A 20269-nucleotide genomic window follows, 5' to 3' on the forward strand; every position below is an offset into this window, starting at 1 on the left:
ATGTTGTGGTTGATAATGGCAGCAAGACTGAAGAAAAAACAAGACACGTTCATAGGATTTCTCTACCTAGAAACAACGTTCGTCAACGTTAAGTAGTTAGTTCAAACTGTTCGAGATCCAGACAAAAATAAGGGTAAGCTATAGGGAAAGACCGATAATGTACAATAATAGCAGGGTAAGACCAAGAAGAGGCGCACGGACTAAAAAGCCCTGCTGTTCAATCTATACATCGAAGAAACAGTGATGGAAATCAAAGAAATGATCAGGAGTGGAATTAAAAATCAAGCTGAAAGGATATCAATATAAGATTTGTTTGTGACATTGCGATCCTTAGTGAAAGTAAAGAATAGTTATAGGACCTTTTGAATGGAATAAACAGCCTAATTGAAGCATTTGAGATGAGGCGCTACAGGCGTACATTGAAAATTAAGCGGAGTGATAAGGTAAGGAATGAGGAGGTTCTCCACAGAATCGGAGAGGAAAGGAATATGTGGAAAATACTGACAAGGAGAAGGGACGGAATGATAGTACATCTGTTACGACTTCAGGGAATGACTTCCATGGTACTAGCGGGAGATGTAGAGGGCGAAAACTGCAGAGCAAGACAGAGGTAGGAATACATCGAGCAAATAACTGAGGACGTAGGTTGCTAGCGCTACTCTGAGATGAAGAGTTTGGCACAGGAGAGTAATTCGTGGCGGGCCGCATCAAACCATTCGGGAGACTGATGACTCCTCCCCCCACCCCCCACCCCAAAAAAGGAAAAAACAAAAAAAACTCTGTTTAACGCAGACTGTAAAATTTTGGCACGACTCCTGGCGACGCGTTGCCGAAAGACACTTCCTTGCATTCTATCCCTAGGACAGATAACTCCGGCTGGCGCAATTAATATACAAACTGCCACAGGGGAATGTCGCGATATAATCATACTGGCACCTAGTGTTGCTTGAACATCGATAGTTGACACTAGCATTTTTAAAAATTATACAGGGTGAGTCACCTAACGCTACCGCTGGATATATTTCGTAAACCACATCAAATACTGACGAACCGATTCCACAGACCGAACGTGAGGAGAGGGACTAGTGTAATTGTTTAATACAAACCATACAAAAAAGCACGGAAATATGTTTTTTAACCCAAACCTACGCTTTTTAAATGGAACCACGTCAGTTTTGTTAGCACATCTGAACATATAAACAAATACGTAATCAGTGCCGTTTGTTGCATTGTAAAATGTTAATTACATCCGGAGATATTGTAACCTAAAGTTGACGCTTGAAACCCCCGACGTTCAGTTGCGTGTTGTAACAAACACGGGCCACGGTCGGCGAGCAGCATCTGCAGGGACATGTTTACGATGACGACCGTGTTTACAAGTGTGGCTGTAGTGCGCTGTTGTGGTTTGGTCTAGCTATCGCAGTGTCCGCATGTAGCGCTTGCTGCTATTGTTACTCTGAATTCGTCTCCGAACGCAAACGAACTGTAGTACACCGTGTTACCAGACGTCTGTGATAGTATAGTGTTGTAGGAACTGTGACCATGGTGTATTCGAACTCTGAAAAGGCGGAGATGATACACATCTATGGCGAGTGTCGACGAAATGCAGCTGAAGCCTGCAGGGTGTATGCAGAACGGTTCCCGGACAGAGAGCATCCTACGTGCCGCACATTGCAAAACATCTACCGCCAACTGTATGCAACAGGTATGGTCGTAGCACGCAAACGGGTCCGTAACAGGCCCGTCACAGGAGAAGCGGGTGTACTTGGTGTGTTAGCTGCTGTTGCCATGAACCCACACATGAGTACACGGGACATTGGGAGAGCCGGTGGACTGAGTCAAAGTAGTGTCATGCGCATACTGCATCGTCACCGCTTTCACCCGTTTCATGTGTCACTACATCACCAATTAAATGGTGATGACTTTAATCATCGAGTGCAATTCTGTCAATGGACATTAACAGAGAATGCGTTGCAGTTCTACCTGTTTACCTATGAAGCGGGTTTCACAAACCACGGGGCAGTGAATCTACGGAACATGCATTACTAGTCCATGGACAATCCTCGCTGGCTCAGACAGGTAGAGCGACAGCAACCGTGGACTGTAATGTTAGGCGACTAACCCTGTATACATAACGATTAACAATCGTTTGTATTGTGCAGGTATTTCAGCTTAAAAGTAGCTTCCTAAGAACTTCTTATTGTTTAAAATACAGCAATGTAACATATGCAATTTTTAAATAAAAATTAAGGTGCTTAAATTGATGTCCTTTAGTCTGTTGTTTAAAATGCAGCACTAGAAGATACGCAAATTTTGTTTTATAAAAAGTAAGTTATTTAGATGCTTCTCCTTCCATCTCTTGCGTTTTCGGTAATTATTTCTCCTGCCTTGAAGAAAACCCTCTCTACAGGAACTGAAATCGATAGACGGCACAAATATTTAGTGGTCATTACACGCAACATACCATTAGGTTTTGCCTAGTATTCTAATACACAAGTACGCTTGTCTGTTATAGGTTTCTCAAAATGTTCACGTAGGTCAGTTACGGTATCACTGACTGGGGTAATGATATCTACGTTACGCTGTTGCTAACCGGGTAAAAAAAAATAGATCATCCGATTTCAAACTAGTAGTCGTATTAGGAGACGTATTAGCACTGATCATGGCTGCTTCTCTTTCAGAAATTATTCGTGAAGTCTTATGAAATAATTGTGCAACGTAGTCTGCCACTTGAAATGTTCTGAAACCAAGTTTTTTAAACTATGGATGTAATAATGCCACAAGTATATTAACAGTCAGTATGTTAAGTGATTTCACTCTTTCAATTGTCTGTTTTAATAAAAGGATCCAGAACACTTCGTACTTGATTAGTTGTTAAGGTGCTTTCCAAGTTCAACAACTTTGGAAGCATACCTCATATAAGAGGAATAATTAAGGAAGCAGTGACATATGACACCAGTGAGATTGTTGTTGTTGCTACTTCAGAAGGTTCAAGAAGACCTATTATCTCTAGTATAGCTCGGTAATTTTCTGCTGTGAGGGCAGGCAGTACTTTTGAACATTCACTGATTGCAATTGCAAACTCACTTCGTATTCCGAAAATTATTTTGAGCATGTAGTATGAGCTGTTCCATCGAGTCGGCAACTCTTGTACCACTCTCAGTTCTTTTTTATTTGTTCTTTCTTTGAAGACTGCACAATTTGTCACAGGCTATTGTAGAGTTATGAAAGAAAGTCACAATAGCCTTTGCTTTCATTAAAATTTTGGAAAATTTTTCTACTCTTGTTTTTTTAAGTTGATTCAGTTAGCAAAACAGGGTGTATGTCAAATCGTTTAGATTTCGGCCGCTTTTTCATTACTGCAGCCTTGTCTGTAACCGCTGCTACTCCCCCCAGGGGGTCCACAACTCTTTTGTGGATACGTGCGTAGCGAGCACGGGACCCCGAGCTAATGTGGCCTTCCTTCCTTTCCGGGCTGCATACCTTCCCTTTCCGCATCCTTCCCCATCCCTCTCTTCGCCCCTCCTCCCGTCACCTCTGGCTCTTTCCTTCCCTTTCTCCCCATCTGGGAGTATGGTTTGTGCCTACGTCCGGAGACGGACGCTCGTAAATGTACTGCATTCTTCGCCTTCCTTGCTTTTATGTCTTCTTCCTTCCTTTGTCCTTCTCTTTTCCTTACCTCTTCTCTTTACCGTTTTCTCCGCTGCGGCGTTTGAGACCTCTCTTCTTTCCTTTCCCTTTCTCTTTCTTCCTCCCTGTGCGTGTCTGACGGCCGACCCACGCACTTCCATGCATAGCCGGTGACGGGGTAACGCGTAATTCCCCGCCCCGGGTAGACAGGTAGGACACGTACTTACCCCCTGGTAACGGCCAGGCCCAGGGAGGGGTGATTACCTGAGCTGATACCTTCCGAAAGTGCCGATTGGTCCCTCCGTCCGTTTGTCGGGAGGTGTGACCTGAGGTGTGAACAATCACCTAAGGCGGGAGTGCCCTCAGTGAGGGCCCCCACAAGGGAGGAGCGCGCCATCGGAGACGCTGGTAATCATGGGGGATTCTTCCGCAATGGTTTCCTCACCTTCCACTATGTCTGCTCACAAACATAAGTATACTGAGTCTCAGCCACAGACAGTTCTTCCATCGTTGCCACAGTTCCTTGTTGTTTCTCGGTCTGACGAAGGTCACGACTTCTCCACGGTCAACCCTTTCATTATTCAGAAAGGTGTCGACGCAATTGCAGGTCCTGTAAAGTCTTGTTCCAGATTACGGAATGGCACCCTGTTGTTAGAAACACACAGTGCCCTCCAGGCACAAAAATTGCTGCGTACTTCTCTGCTCCACACCTTCCCTGTCCGGGTGGAACCGCACCGTACCTTAAATTCCTCGCGTGGAGTCGTTTATACACGCTCCCTCGATGGTTTGTCTGACGAAGAAATTCAGCACTACCTGTCTGACCAGGGCGTAACGGCTGTTCATAGAGTTATGAAAAGGGTTGACACGAACATCATTCCAGCCCACACTGTCTTCTTGACATTTGACAAAGTTCAACTCCCATCGAAAATCAAAGCAGGCTATGAGATAATTTCCGTTCGCCCTTATGTCCCAAACCCTACGCGTTGCTATCGGTGTCAGCGGTTCAATCACACCAGCCAGTCCTGTTCCAATCCGGCCAAATGTGTTACGTGTGGCAAGGATGCCCATGAGGGTGCTTGTCCACCTCCATCCCCTCGCTGCATCAACTGTATGGGTGACCACGCTGCTTCCTCTCGAGATTGCCCCGTTTTTAAGGACGAAAAGCTCATCCAGGAAATAAGAGTGAAGGAAAAGGTGTCGACCTTTGCTGCTCGAAAATTATTCGCCAGTCGCAAGCCTACCGTGCCTCAGACAGGAAAATACAGCACTGTCCTTGCTTCACCTCGGCCAACAAAGGAGGCGGCCACGCAGACTTGCGACCTCACCTTTAGTGCCACGGTCGTCAGATCGGCCAGCGCAAAGATCGCTCGTTCAACCTCACCACTTTCGCCTGCCCACTCTATGGCTCACCCTTCGTCGGGTTCTGCTAAATCTCGAGCCCAAAAGTCAGACGCCAAGTCTTCGAAAAAAGAGCATACTCGTGAAGAGTTTTTACGTACCGCAACTTCACAACCATCGGTTCCTCCTTCATCTAAACATCATACTTCCAAGAAGGCTACAAAGAAACCCAGTTCCTCTCCTTCTCCGCCAAGGCGTGTCCCATCTACAGCACCACCTGACGGAAATCGCCCTCGGCCGTCTTCTGTGTCGCCGAGGCGCACTGCTGGTGGCCGGTCAACCGGCCGATCGCTGGTGGCAGGAGCTGCTCCTGACCAACCTATGGATCAGGATCTTCTGCCTTCGGCTGAATGCCATTCCATGCTGTCGCTAGCTCCGAGCAGTCTTTGAGTTGACAGCAACTTTGTTCCCATTCCTCCATTTTCTGTTCACCCCATGTCCATTATCCACTGGAATATCCACGGCATTCGAGCCAATCGGGTTGAATTGTCGGTCCTCTTACGATCCTACTCGCCGGTCATCTTCTGTCTTCAGGAAACAAAGCTGCGTCCCTCATTTTCAGTCTGTCCGATATGACCTCCCCTCTGTTGAAGGCACTCCAGCCCATGGAGGACTCATGATTCTTCTCCGTGATACTCTCCATTACCACCCAATCCCCTTAAACACTTCCTTCCAAGCTGTCGCCGTCCGTCTTTCCCTTTCTGGATACACGTTCTCTCTTTGTACTGTATACATTCCATCCTCCACACCAATGGCACGAGCTGATCTCCTTCATCTTCTTGGTCAACTTCCACCCCCCTATTTGCTGGTTGGGGACTTCAATGCCCACCACCCGCTTTGGGGATCTCCACATCCTTGTCCACGTGGCTCTCTCTTGCTAGACGTCTTCCACCAAGCGGATTTAGTTTGCCTCAACACTGGGGTCCCCACATTTTTGTCTGCCTCCACGACAAATTTATCTCATTTGGACCTTGCGGTCGGTACTGTTCCGCTAGCTCGGCGCTTCGAATGGTTCGCCCTTGATGATACACACTCGAGTGACCACTTTCCATGTGTCCTTAGACTGCAGCCCCCACTGCCATATATGCGCTCGCGACGCTGGAAATTTGCCCAAGCCGATTGGACACTTTTTTCGTCTCTAGTGACATTCGATGAGCGTCGCTTTCCCAGCGTCGACGATGAGGTCACACATATTACCGACGTTATTCTTACAGCTGCGGAACGTTCAATACCACGCACCTCCGAATTGCCCCGGCGCCTCCCGGTTCCTTGGTGGAACGAGGCATGCCGTGACGCAATACGTGAGCGGCGACGTGCTCTTCGCATTTTCCGTTACCATCCTACTTTGGCCAACTGTATCCGTTATAAGCAGCTCCGTGCGCGATGCCGTCGCGTCATCCGCGGTAGCAAGAAGGCAAGCTGGAAATTCTTTGTTAGCTCATTTAACACCTTCACTCCCTCCTCGGAAGTTTGGAGTCGGCTTCGACGGTTCTCAGGCGCGCCTAGTTTCTCCCCGGTCTCTGGGCTCACTGTCGCGCATGATACCTTAGTGGACCCCGTCGCAATTTCTAACTCGTTGGGTCAGCACTTTGCTGAGATTTCGAGCTCTTCAAATTACCCGCCAGCGTTTCTCCTGAAGAAACGTGCAGCAGAAGTGCGACATCTTGCTTTCTCCTCTCAAAATCAAGTAAGCTACAATACTGTTTTCTCCATGCGGGAACTCCAACATGCCCTCTCTTATTCTCGCTCCTCCGCCCCAGAACCGGATGGTATCCATGTCCAAATGTTGCTGCATTTATCAACCCATAGTCTGCGTTACCTCCTTCGCCTTTATAATCGAATTTGGACCGACAGTACCTTTCCCAAACGGTGGCGGGAAGCTATTGTCGTTCCCGTTCCGAAACCTGGAAAGGACAAACATCTCCCCTCTAGCTATCGCCCCATTTCTCTCACGAGTAGTGTCTGTAAGGTTTTGGAGCGTATGGTGAATTACCGTTTAGCTTGGTGGCTGGAATCCCGCAGTCTTTTAACACCAGCCCAATGCGGATTTCGGAAGCATCGTTCTGCAGTTGACCATCTTGTTGCTCTCTCCACTTATATCATGAACAATTTTCTCCGGAAACGCCAAACGGTAGCAATATTTTTTGATCTGGAGAGAGCATACGATACCTGTTGGAGGACAGGCATCCTCCGCACACTGTTCTCTTGGGGCTTTCGAGGCCGGCTGCCCCTTTTTCTTCGCGAATTTATGGCAGAGCGCACATTTAGGGTGTGGGTGAACACTACTCTCTCCCGTACTTTCTCCCAAGAAAACGGGGTACCCCAGGGATCCGTGCTGAGTGTTGTATTGTTTGCCATCGCCATAAATCCAATTATGGATTGTCTCCTTCCTGATGTCTCGGGCTCCCTCTTTGTGGACGATTTTGCGATCTACTACAGCTCTCAACGGACCAGCCTTCTTGAACGACGTCTTCAAGGATGTCTCGATCGCCTCCACTCGTGGAGCATCGAAACCGGCTTCCGTTTCTCACCCAGTAAGACCGTTTGTGTCAATTTTTGGCGACGTAAGGAGTTTCTTCCGCCCTCCTTACATCTAGGTCCTGTCAACCTTCCGTTTTCAGACGTCGCTAAATTCTTGGGTCTTATGTTTGACAGAAAACTGTGCTGGTCCTCCCACGTTTCCTATCTTTCGGCTCGCTGTCTGCGATCGCTTAACACCCTCCGTGTCCTGAATGGTACCTCCTGGGGAGCGGACCGAGTGGTCCTTCTCCGCCTCTATCGCGCCTTAGTGCGCTCAAAATTGGATTATGGAAGCATAGTCTACTCCTCTGCTCGGCCGTCTATTCTTCGGCGTCTCGACTCTATCCACCACCGTGGATTACGTTTAGTGTCTGGAGCTTTTTACACTAGCCCTGTGGAAAGCCTTTATGCTGAGACTGCTGAACCTCCGCTGTCCAATCGGCGAGCAGTCCTCCTGAGTCGTTATGCTAGCCATCTGTCTTCCATGCCTGCTAATCCAGCCCATGACCTTTTTTTCGACGCCTCCTTTGATGTAGGGTATGCAGGCCGCTCCTCCTCCCTACTACCCCCGGGAGTCCGCTTCCGTCAACTGCTCCATTCTCTTTCCTGCCGCTTTCCTAAAACCTTCTTGACAACTTGGGGTACAGCACCGCCTTGGCTCCGTCCCCGGATCTGCCTGCTCCGTGACCTTTGTCAATTTCCCAAGGATGGTACCCCTACACTTGTTTATCGTCGGGCATTTGCTGCTCTATGTGCAGAAATGACGGACGCCACATTTATTTACACCGACGGCTCGAAAACATCATTAGGTGTAGGGAGTGCCTATATTGTTGGCGACACCCCAAATCGCTGTCGACTTCCCGACCAGTGTTCGGTTTATACTGCGGAGCTTTACGCTGTTCTCCAGGCTGTCCACTACATCCGCCGCCATCAGCGGATACAGTACGTTATCTGCTCAGATTCTCTCAGCTCTCTCCTCAGTCTCCAAGCTCTTTACCCTGTGCACCCTCTGGTCCACCGGATTCAGGACTGTCTGCGCTTGCTCCACCTGGGGGGCGCCTCGGTGGCGTTCCTCTGGCTCCCGGGACACGCTGGTATCTGTGGGAATGAGGCGGCCGATATAGCGGCCAAGGCTGCAGTCTCTCTTCCTCGGCCAGCTATTCAGTCGCTTCCCTTCACCGATCTACGGAGCGGTTTATGTCGCCAAGTTGCTCAATTATGGCATGCGCATTGGTCAACACTTCCCCGTAATAAATTGCGGGAAGTGAAAGCCCTTCCTTGCGCTTGGACCTCTTCCTCCCGAACGCGTCGTCGGGAGGAGGTAATTTTAGCTAGACTCCGGATAGGGCACTGTCATTTTAGCCATCGACATCTTTTAAGCGGTGATCCTCCCCCACTCTGTCCCCACTGCTCTCAGCTGTGGACGGTCAGACACCTTTTAATTGAATGCCCCTATTTTAATCCGTTACGCTCCCGTCTACAGCTATCGCCTGATCTATCGTCGATTTTAGCAGATGACACGCGCTCAGCCGACCGCGTTCTCCAGTTTATTAGTGACAGTGAAATGACGTCAGTCATTTGAAGCTTTTTTGGGGACAACCACCCCCTGTCTGTAGTGGATTTTTAAGCATTCTTTCTACTTTTAGTTTCTCCAATTTTATGACTTTGTTCCCATTGCTGCTGGTTTTCAATTTCGGTTTTTTACTGTCTTAAGTCACGGGCTGGGCGCTAATTACCATAGAAGTTTTGCGCCCTAAAAACCAAAAAACAAAAACCGCTGCTACTGCCTTATCACAAATATTGTGTTGCAGTAAGATTTGATTGACGACCTGAAAAAATACACTCCTGGAAATGGAAAAAAGAACACATTGACACCGGTGTGTCAGACCCACCATACTTGCTCCGGACACTGCGAGAGGGCTGTACAAGCAATGATCACACGCACGGCACAGCGGACACACCAGGAACCGCGGTGTTGCACGTCGAATGACGCTAGCTGCGCAGCATTTGTGCACCGCCGCCGTCAGTGTCAGCCAGTTTGCCGTGGCATACGGAGCTCCATCGCAGTCTTTAACACTGGTAGCATGCCGCGACAGCGGGGACGTGAACCGTATGTGCAGTTGACGGACTTTGAGCAAGGGTGTATAGCGGGCATGCGGGAGGCCGGGTGGACGTACCGCCGAATTGCTCAACACGTGGGGCGTGAGGTCTCCACAGTACATCGATGTTGTCGCCAGTGGTCGGCGGAAGGTGCACGTGCCCGTCGACCTGGGACCGGACCGCAGCGACGCACGGATGCACGCCAAGACCGTAGGATCCTACGCAGTGCCGTAGGGGACCGCACCGCCACTTCCCAGCAAATTAGGGACACTGTTGCTCCTGGGGTATCGGCGAGGACCATTCGCAACCATCTCCATGAAGCTGGGCTACGGTCCCGCACACCGTTAGGCCGTCTTCCGCTCACGCCCCAACATCGTGCAGCCCGCCTCCAGTGGTGTCGCGACAGGCGTGAATGGAGGGACGAATGGAGACGTGTCGTCTTCAGCGATGAGAGTCGCTTCTGCCTTGGTGCCAATGATGGTCGTATGCGTGTTTGGCGCCGTGCAGGTGAGCGCCACAATCAGGACTGCATACGACCGAGGCACACAGGGCCAACACCCGGCATCATGGTATGGGGAGCGATCTCCTACACTGGCCGTACACCACTGGTGATCGTCGAGGGGACACTGAATAGTGCACGGTACATCCAAACCGTCATCGAACCCATCGTTCTACCATTCCTAGACCGGCAAGGGAACTTGCTGTTCCAACAGGACAATGCACGTCCGCATGTATCCCGTGCCACCCAACGTGCTCTAGAAGGTGTAAGTCAACTACCCTGGCCAGCAAGATCTCCGGATCTGTCCCCCATTGAGCATGTTTGGGACTGGATGAAGCGTCGTCTCACGCGGTCTGCACGTCCAGCACGAACGCTGGTCCAACTGAGGCGCCAGGTGGAAATGGCATGGCAAGCCGTTCCACAGGACTACATCCAGCATCTCTACGATCGTCTCCATGGGAGAATAGCAGCCTGCATTGCTGCGAAAGGTGGATATACACTGTACTAGTGCCGACATTGTGCATGCTCTGTTGCCTGTGTCTAAGTGCCTGTGGTTCTGTCAATGTGATCATGTGATGTATCTGACCCCAGGAATGTGTCAATAAAGTTTCCCCTTCCTGGGACAATGAATTCACGGTGTTCTTATTTCAATTTCCAGGAGTGTATAATGTTAAAATCACCTGCCAATACGCCCAAAATTTTGCATAACATTCTAAAAAAAAAAAAACTTTTCTTTATCGTCTTGCTATCTGAAAATTTACTTTCGTATACAGAAAAAAATAATTCTCAGAAACATTGCGCCAACATATTACTTGTCCCGTGCTACGTTGAACTTCGGCGCTTTAGAAGCACGGGGAAAGCAGGAAGAAGAAGAAGAAGAGGAAGAAGGAGAAGGAGAAGGAGAAGAGGAAAGTCACCACAAGGAATAGGGATGCGAGAGGGGAAATGTGTACTGGTTTGCCATGCGATGCTGCTACATTAGGTGAGCACGTTTGCTGTTGAATTGCAGCAGATATGGTATAAACTGCACACGCGACTAATAAGATTTAGTGAAAGAGCGTTGAAGAGACCAAGAGTGGCTTCGTCACTCCTTATGTTTTTTATTCTCACTTGAGTTGACACTCAGTACAGAACAAAGGGCTATCACTCTACGGCAGTGCCACCGCTGCTACATCGCTGGGGTCGGCAGCACTTGTGATGTTAACGCAATCGATATAAAATGTATAGCTCGTAGAAGTTTTCTTGGGAGTTTCGCCGTTCACTGAGGAAAGCTCACGGAACGGTATAGAGAGCACAATGCTAGTGAAGGGTAAGGAAAGGTGCGGGAAGTGACAGCAGTGCTAGCACCTACATCTACCGTACTGATGTATTCTTGTAATATACCCGGGCCGCTCAAAGTTTGCAATTGACAGATCCTGATACCACTTCGTTGGCTTCATTGTAGCTGCGATACAACAGCGTCGATTACACAATAGCTGAGAGTTTTCCATTATCATTGGAAAGTTCAGATTTGGTTAATACACCCTATCTTTGCGACTAGCTATGATTAGCCTTTTTTGGCAAAAAATGTGCATTAATATTGACGCAATTTTATAAGCACCGGAAGTCTTAATGCTGTTCCGATTCGCTAACACAATGGAAGCACTTTCGTATAATTTGGACCAAAGCACTTGTTCATATACTCAGAAGGCAACAACATACTAATTGTAACGCCACGACGAGCTGATTTTGCTGTGTTGTATTCATTTTGGTTCAGACGGTGTTTGGGTTCGCATTCGTTTCTCACTTGGTACAACGTCATCGTACAACCTGTCAAGTTTAAACTTTGGACGGTCTGGTATAAATGGCGCTCGGGAGTAAGAATATTTTCAGAAAGTGCATTGTAGAGACATCCATGTTTTAAGATGTTGCTTATTTGTACTAATGCATAAGAAAATAAATTAAGCCTGTTTAACGCAATTATTCAATGATTTGTTACGGTTGGCAGTGTCCGTAAACAGAACCCAAATGACACGACGGTTTGAGATTTCTGTTGAACAAGAGGGGCGAGAAGGAGTGGCTGGTGTGTGTGTGTGTGGGGGGGGGGGGGGGGGGGGTTGTTAGAGGTGAAGCTGCCAAGTAAAACTTTACATGCTACAGCGACTTGACTCTTATACCGACATGTACCGATCACAAGAATGAACCGAAACTCATCATAGCATTCACAAGTTAAAGAAGGAAACATTTCAAAAAGTATTGCTTACATTTTCATAGGTTCTGCATTGTGGTGACCTTCAATTTTTGTCACTTTTAATATGGGTTAAACTAATTTTTCGTCCATTATAAAGAGACAAGTCAATGCCAGAATGCCTTCATTTGCGTTACTTGTCCACATGTCCGTTATAACACTAAAAAATTACACTTTGTAACGGATTTTTCTGATTTATTTTTTATCTCATATAGTTTTGGGATCAATGGTCATTTAAGTGTGATTTTACTGGCAACTCATACCTTCTGTCTAAGTTATGAATTAATTTTTTTAAACCTCGATGGATGTTCTGTACGGCAGCATATCGACAGAGATCATTTGCGCATGAAGATAATAAAGCTTTTATTTATTTATTTATTTTTTTTTTGAACCGGTATCGTACAACAGGCTTCAGTTAAAATAATTTTTTTTAGAGCTTCTCGATTCTTCTGTTTGCATCTCTTGCACTTGATGTAGCTCAAAAGTTGATCCCTCACCTTTCACTTCTGTTACTAATCCATGGTTCTCTAGTCTCTTTTACTAGTCGTATTCCCGGATCGTGTTTATACTCTTTAATGTATATTATGCACTTTACAGACTGATTATTATTGTGCAATTTCTTGGGATAAATCCACACAGACGACAAAAAACTTTGTTTATTCACCTATGCACAGAATTTTCTCAGCGAACAGGGACTAGGGCGGCGCGTGAAAAGACCGATCGTTTCATGTCCGCACCATTCAGCTCGCAGTTGGCAACAACAGCGACTCAACATCATTGTAGTTGCGTTATGAAGAATAAGTCTGTTGTCGTGTGGGGCTTATAACGAAATGAGTGACGAAGAAGCCATTGTTGGCACATTGAGGTCACCTTGTACGCTACCCCAAGAGCTAGAAGCTGTAGGGATATTAGTCTTCCTCGTGGTGCTTGAAAATTTATTAATTAGCTCGCAGAAAGCTGTAAACTCAAAAAAACAAAGAAAATGAAAAATAATGGGGAGCTAATTCGCCCGCTGCACAAGTTTCAAACTAGGGGTTCCAGCATTAACGGGCAAGAGCTTAAGAAATTTCTACGGGATTAGGACTCTTTTCAAAAACATTCCCGGACATTCACCGTCACCTCAAAAATGGTTCAAATGGCTCTGAGCACTATGGGACTCAAAATCTTCGGTCATAAATCCCCTAGAACTTAGAACTACTTAAACCTTACTAACCTAAGGACATCACACACACCCATGCCCGAGGCAGGATTCGAACCTGCGACCGTAGCAGTCCCGCGGTTCCGGACTGCAGCGCCAGAACCGCTAGACCACCGCGGCCGGCACCGTCACCTCCTGGCAAGAAGAAATTAGTTTTGTCTCACATACATTGAAACATTCACATTTCGCCCGAATGACTTATGAATATGTATTGCAGTACTGTGAAAGCGGGTAAATACTGCTGTATATATTGATGATTGTGTCCAGCTACCATACAAGTAAAAAAAATTTCACACTCGATTAAATTCAGTTTAGCGGAATCTGTTGTGTCCTAGAAGAAAAAAGCTCCGCTAATCGAACACAACATGAAAAGCCAACATACGAACGATATTTGTGCTTCTACAAAAGGATTGCGTCAATGTTTTAACTGAAACAGTTGTAAGTACAATGAGCACACAAAAACAGAAGAGGACAGTAGCAGGTGCGCTTAATTAATAACGATAGTAATCCTATTTACTTTAAAATACATTAGGAAGTACAATCACAATGGTTTGACAAACGTTTAAAATGTCATTCTTCCTTTAGTAACTGTGTTGTGTTACAACAGAGTTATCTACATTCATATTCCTTGCAGATTTGACGACGAAAATCTGTATAATGCAAGTTCATGAATCCATGTTAATTACGGAAAAGAAGAAAATCCCTCCTCTCACGTCCTCTCCTCCCGCAGCGGCCTATCTATTAACAACATATACACTCCTGGAAATTGAAATAAGAACACCGTGAATTCATTGTCCCAGGAAGGGGAAACTTTATTGACACATTCCTGGGGTCAGATACATCACATGATCACACTGACAGAACCACAGGCACTTAGACACAGGCAACAGAGCATGCACAATGTCGGCACTAGTACAGTGTATATCCACCTTTCGCAGCAATGCAGGCTGCTATTCTCCCATGGAGACGATCGTAGAGATGCTGGATGTAGTCCTGTGGAACGGCTTGCCATGCCATTTCCACCTGGCGCCTCAGTTGGACCAGGGTTCGTGCTGGACGTGCAGACCGCGTGAGACGACGCTTCATCCAGTCCCAAACATGCTCAATGGGGGACAGATCCGGAGATCTTGCTGGCCAGGGTAGTTGACTTACACCTTCTAGAGCACGTTGGGTGGCACGGGATACATGCGGACGTGCATTGTCCTGTTGGAACAGCAAGTTCCCTTGCCGGTCTAGGAATGGTAGAACGATGGGTTCGATGACGGTTTGGATGTACCGTGCACTATTCAGTGTCCCCTCGACGATCACGAGTGTTGTACGGCCTGTGTAGGAGATCGCTCCCCACACCATGGTGCCGGGTGTTGGCCCTGTGTGCCTCGGTCGTATGCAGTCCTGATTGTGGCGCTCACCTGCACGGCGCCAAACACGCATACGACCATCATTGGCACCAAGGCAGAAGCGACTCTCATCGCTGAAGACGACACGTCTCCATTCGTCCCTCCATTCACGCCTGTCGCGACACCACTGGAGGCGGGCTGCACGATGTTGGGGCGTGAGCGGAAGACGGCCTAACGGTGTGCGGGACCGTAGCCCAGCTTCATGGAGACGGTTGCGAATGGTCCTCGCCGATACCCCAGGAGCAACAGTGTCCCTAATTTGCTGGGAAGTGGCGGTGCGGTCCCCTACGGCACTGCGTAGGATCCTACGGTTTTGGCGTGCATCCGTGCGTCGCTGCGGTCCGGTCCCAGGTCGACGGGCACGTGCACCTTCCGCCGACCACTGGCGACAACATCGATGTACTGTGGAGACCTCACGCCCCACGTGTTGAGCAATTCGGCGGTACGTCCACCCGGCCTCCCGCATGGCCACTATACGCCCTTGCTCAAAGTCCGTCAACTGCACATACGGTTCACGTCCACGCTGTCGCGGCATGCTACCAGTGTTAAAGACTGCGATGGAGCTCCGTATGCCACGGAAAACTGGCTGACACTGACGGCGGCGGTGCACAAATGCTGCGCAGCTAGCGCCATTCGACGGCCAACACCGCGGTTCCTGGTGTGTCCGCTGTACCGTGCGTGTGATCATTGCTTGTACAGCCCTCTCGCAGTGTCCGGAGCAAGTATGGTGGGTCTGACACACCGGTGTCAATGTGTTCTTTTTTCCATTTCCAGGAGTGTAGATGCAATGGCAGCGTCTGGAAACTTTCAGAGAGGACGAGAGTGGGGCATGCGGGTAAGCAAATTTGACATCTGCCAGCGGCTCTGTCCCGAGCGGGACCTTGGCTCACGAGAGATGCGGGCCCTGGAACGAACTTGTGTCGTCACACTAGCTGATTTGTCCCCACACTTTGCGAACTCTCCGCACCGTGCGGGGCCCACGGGATATCAGAATGTAAATTTCTTAACTTTGTCGTGTGCTGTCGAGAGCTTACATGCATTTAAATGCATTTAAACCCACAGTGAAGAATTCTTAAATGGATCTGAAATAGCTACCCGCTCTCGCTGCAGACGGCTGCTGGTACTGCCAATGCGCCACGGCGCCACGGGACGGAGCTTGTAGGAGCTGCCCAACTTGCCCAGTGCGCTGGCACAATGGTTAGCACACTGGGCTCTGATTTGGAATGACGGCGGTTCAAAACCGCGTCTGGCCATCATGATTTTGGTTTCCCGCATTATCTCTAAATAACCTGAGCCAAATGTTGGATGTTTCATTTGAAAGGGCACGGCTGTTTTCTTTCCTCAACCTACCATAATCCGAGATGTGCTCCGTCTCTAATGACCTCGTTGTCGACGGGACATTAAACTATAATCTCCTCCTCCTTCTAAAATACATAAAAAACTATTTAGATTTTTAAGATGTCCTGCAGGTGAGCTTCAGTACGCAAACATTCCTGCGTTCTCTTCGTTACGCTTTTCACAGTTCGATGTGACATCTCAATTGGATTTCCGCCAATTGCTTCTCGGATCTTGGCTTTCAATTCTTCTGTTGTCGCAGGTCGACTAGAGAACACTGCTGTTGCCATCTCTCAAAGAAGTTTGATTGGGGGAAAACTACGTACCAAGCTGTTCGTTTAAGCAGCGCAGCCAACAGCCGTGTAAAGATCTTTGGGTCCCTGTTGAGTAACATGAAGTAGCGGTAATCGCATATCCGTGAGGTGACCCCGAGATTTGTGTATGGGAATGAGGAAACCATGGAGGAAGTCGTCTGAAATTGGCACGAAAGATGACATATGGTCCGGACAAATTTCCGTCCACACTGGCGCCAGAAAGGGACGAATTGTCGTATAAAACTCCTGTGGGAGGCCGTCAGAGCCAGATGACCTGTTCGTAGAATCCACGTAGACAGCGTCATGGTCTTCCGTGCCCTCTGCTCTATCGGGACACAGTCACTCTCGCTCATATTCGTCGTATGCATGGCAGCTCTTGAACTCAGACAGGTGCTCAATCGGGTCCAACAGGACTGCATGGAAGGGGTGCTCCGCAATATGGGCTATCCTGACACTACAGTCCTCCGTGACGCACCACGCGAGTGAAGTTTGAAACTGGTGAAGAGTATGTCAAAACAGTTAAAGAGATATTGACTTAGATCCTGCTAGCATAAAGGAAACTCCAGGAAAACGAGCTGTTGCTGTTGGTGTAAAAGGAGCGAATGCGATGCTCATTGCATTGACAAAATAGTAAGTCAATTGTTCTTGTAGTGGGCCACCGTGCACAAGGACAATGTAGACAGAGTGAAGAGGAACAGTTGTGAATAATACCGGTTATATATGTTTTTAAAGGGTCGTCTAACTAGGAAAATTTGTAGGACAAGTTGATATGTTCAAATCTTGAAATATAAATCAAGATATTAACAGTTATTTATTCGCTCCAACGACTAATGTGAATAACAATGAGATTAAAAGATATTAGATTTATTTTTAATTCAAATTAAATTACAAAATGACGCTAACACAGTGGAAGGGTCCAATAACTGTGGAAGACAACAAATATTTAGTGCTCAAGATCTGCTTATGTGGGCGACTTGCGTAATCGAGGACAACGTTATGACACGATGCCACAGATACAACGATGGGAAATAATCGCGACACCAAGATGTTCGCCATAAAAGAAAGTTGGCAGTCATGTTTCGACATCTGAATGATGATGTCAGTTCACATTTAGCGTCATTCACATAAGAGTGGCGCTAGTAGCTCCCCTAAGAGGATGTGAATCATGTCTGCTTGAAATACACGCTGTAACGGTCGTGAGAATTAGTTACCTTTGAGATTGGGAGTGGTGCGGTGACGCTACTCAAGAATGACTTCAAGGGACAAGGAAGTCATTATCAACGCCTCCCTGAGTTTGAACGAGGTCGTGTAATAGGGTTACGAAAAGCTGGATGTTCCTTCTGTGATACTGCAGAAACTCGTGTCAGGAATGTAGCCACTGTACATGATGGCTGGCGGCGGTGGTCAAGTGAATACACGGTCGCAAGAAGAATGTGCTCCGGACGGTCACGTGAGGCTCTCGAGAGGGAAGACCATCGTATGGCTCTGGCACAACGTGTTGCCTTAGCAGCAGCGGCAATTTGAACGGCAGTTGGCACCACAGTGACGCAAAGAACCCCTTCAAGGACAGCTCCTACCCAGAATCCCTGTAGCGTGTCTTCCACTAACCCCAAACTACCGCGTTCGTGCCTTCCATGGTGTCAAGCGTGGTCTTATTGGGGGGCAGGATGGGGGTTGTTGTGTTTTCTGATGAAAGCTGGTTCTGCCTCGGTGCCAGTAATGGTCGTTTGTTTATTAGAAGCAGGCCAGTTTTGGAGATGCAACCAATCTATCTCAGTGTTAGACACACTGGACCTACACCTGGAGCTATGGTCTGGAGCGCGATTTTATAAGACCACAGGAGCTTACTCGTGGCTATCCCACGCAACTGGACTGCAAATTTGTACCTCTGTTTGGTGATTCATCTTGTTGTGCTGCCATTCACGAACAGCATTCCAGGGGGTGTTTTCCAACAGGTTAACGCTCGCCCACATACCGCTGTTGTAACCCATCATGCTCTACACAGAGTGTCGACATATTTCCTTGGCATGCTCGATCGTCGTATCTGTCTCCAATGGAGCACATACGGGATATCATTGGACGACAACCCCAGCATCATCCACAAACAGCATTAACCGTCACAGTATTCACCGACCAAATGCAACAGGCATGGACCCCCGTCTCACAAGCTGACATCCGACATCTGTACAACACACTGCATGTAGGTCTGCATGCTTGCATTCAACATCCTGGTAGTTAAATCGATTGTTAGTGTACCAGCATTTCACATTTACAATGGCTTACCGCGCGCTTACATTAACATTTGATCTTGCGTTGTTAGTCCCTTGAATATGTTACCTAGGCAGATGTGATCCCAAAATTTCATTACTTTACCTTAATTATTTTTTGGTGCTATGTTTTTTTTTCGTCGGTTTGTAATCAAAATAAGCAACACAACTTGTGTGGCAAAGGAAGCAAGTAACGCCCTGCACAGAATAGGAATTGTGACTGCAGTTGCGCTACTTACTTTTGCTTCAACAGCTAGTTTGCGCCAACCAGCCCCGGACTGCTGCCGGAAATTATGCACTCCCCTCGTTGGCCCGAAACAGAGTGCCCTCTACATGACGGCCCGGAGCAGTGGCCAGAATCCAAGTTCAAGGCCCTCAACTCCATACTTCTGACAAACTCTGCAGGGAGGGAATGCTGTTGCCAATGTACGGGTGAGAAGTGTTACTCCTTTCGCACACAAGATGCACATTTTTAACGTGAAACTGGCACTCGGTCGGAAAAGTGTCTTCATTATTGGTCAGCTTTATCCACCAAGAGCTCTGTCCAGATCGATGGAATGCTATTGACTGAATCAGTTTTTTAGCGTGAAAGCAGCTCCTACGTCGACGAGAATTTCGCCGTGCCGTCTGCCTTTGAAGCCATGCAGGGAAGAACAAACGTCGCGCTCGGTTTTGCTCTGTGATCTGTAGGGCGGTTGTCGCATATACTACCCCCAAGGGGTGGAGGTGCCACCTCGGCTTTCGATAGCGGCAGGGCGGGTCGTTGCTCGCATTCTGAAAACTGCCCATTCTCCCAACGTGGGCCCGCTCGACTTAATGATATTCAGCGACGGTCTTTCTGCCAACAAAAAACGCTATAGCGACGCTTCTGGCGGCAAACCGCCCAGCGAACAGGGTACAGGCCTGGCTTTTGAGACACACTGCTTCAGTATACTCACTAGATAGATTCTGTGAAATAGCCACGGAAAAACGAAATAATATCACATAACCATTTGTGATAGTAATGACACTTTGTGATTATCGTCACAAGCTACTGGCAGTCGTCCTCAAAAGAAGTCAAATTTCACAGTATCACACCGTAGCCATATTATGAATTTATTATTGTTTCATTACTCATTATAGCTGTCTATATCAACATCTATGCGGCAAGGCACCGTATAATATGTGCCAGAGACTAGATAGTGTCCTTCATTTTCCGTCATTGCTATTCCATTTGGACATGCTACGAGGGAAGATACACTAAGTAAACTTCTACATGAAAAACCGAATTTCGCCATTTTTACCGTCGCCATGTTCGATGGAGGAGAATGTTTCTAGCCTCGTTTTAGAACAATAGCTCTCGGAAATTTGTCCGCCTCTACGTGATGCGTAATACGTTTCCTTG

Source organism: Schistocerca cancellata, chromosome 2, assembly GCF_023864275.1.
Source record: "Schistocerca cancellata isolate TAMUIC-IGC-003103 chromosome 2, iqSchCanc2.1, whole genome shotgun sequence".
NCBI classification, from domain to species: Eukaryota; Metazoa; Arthropoda; class Insecta; order Orthoptera; family Acrididae; genus Schistocerca; species Schistocerca cancellata.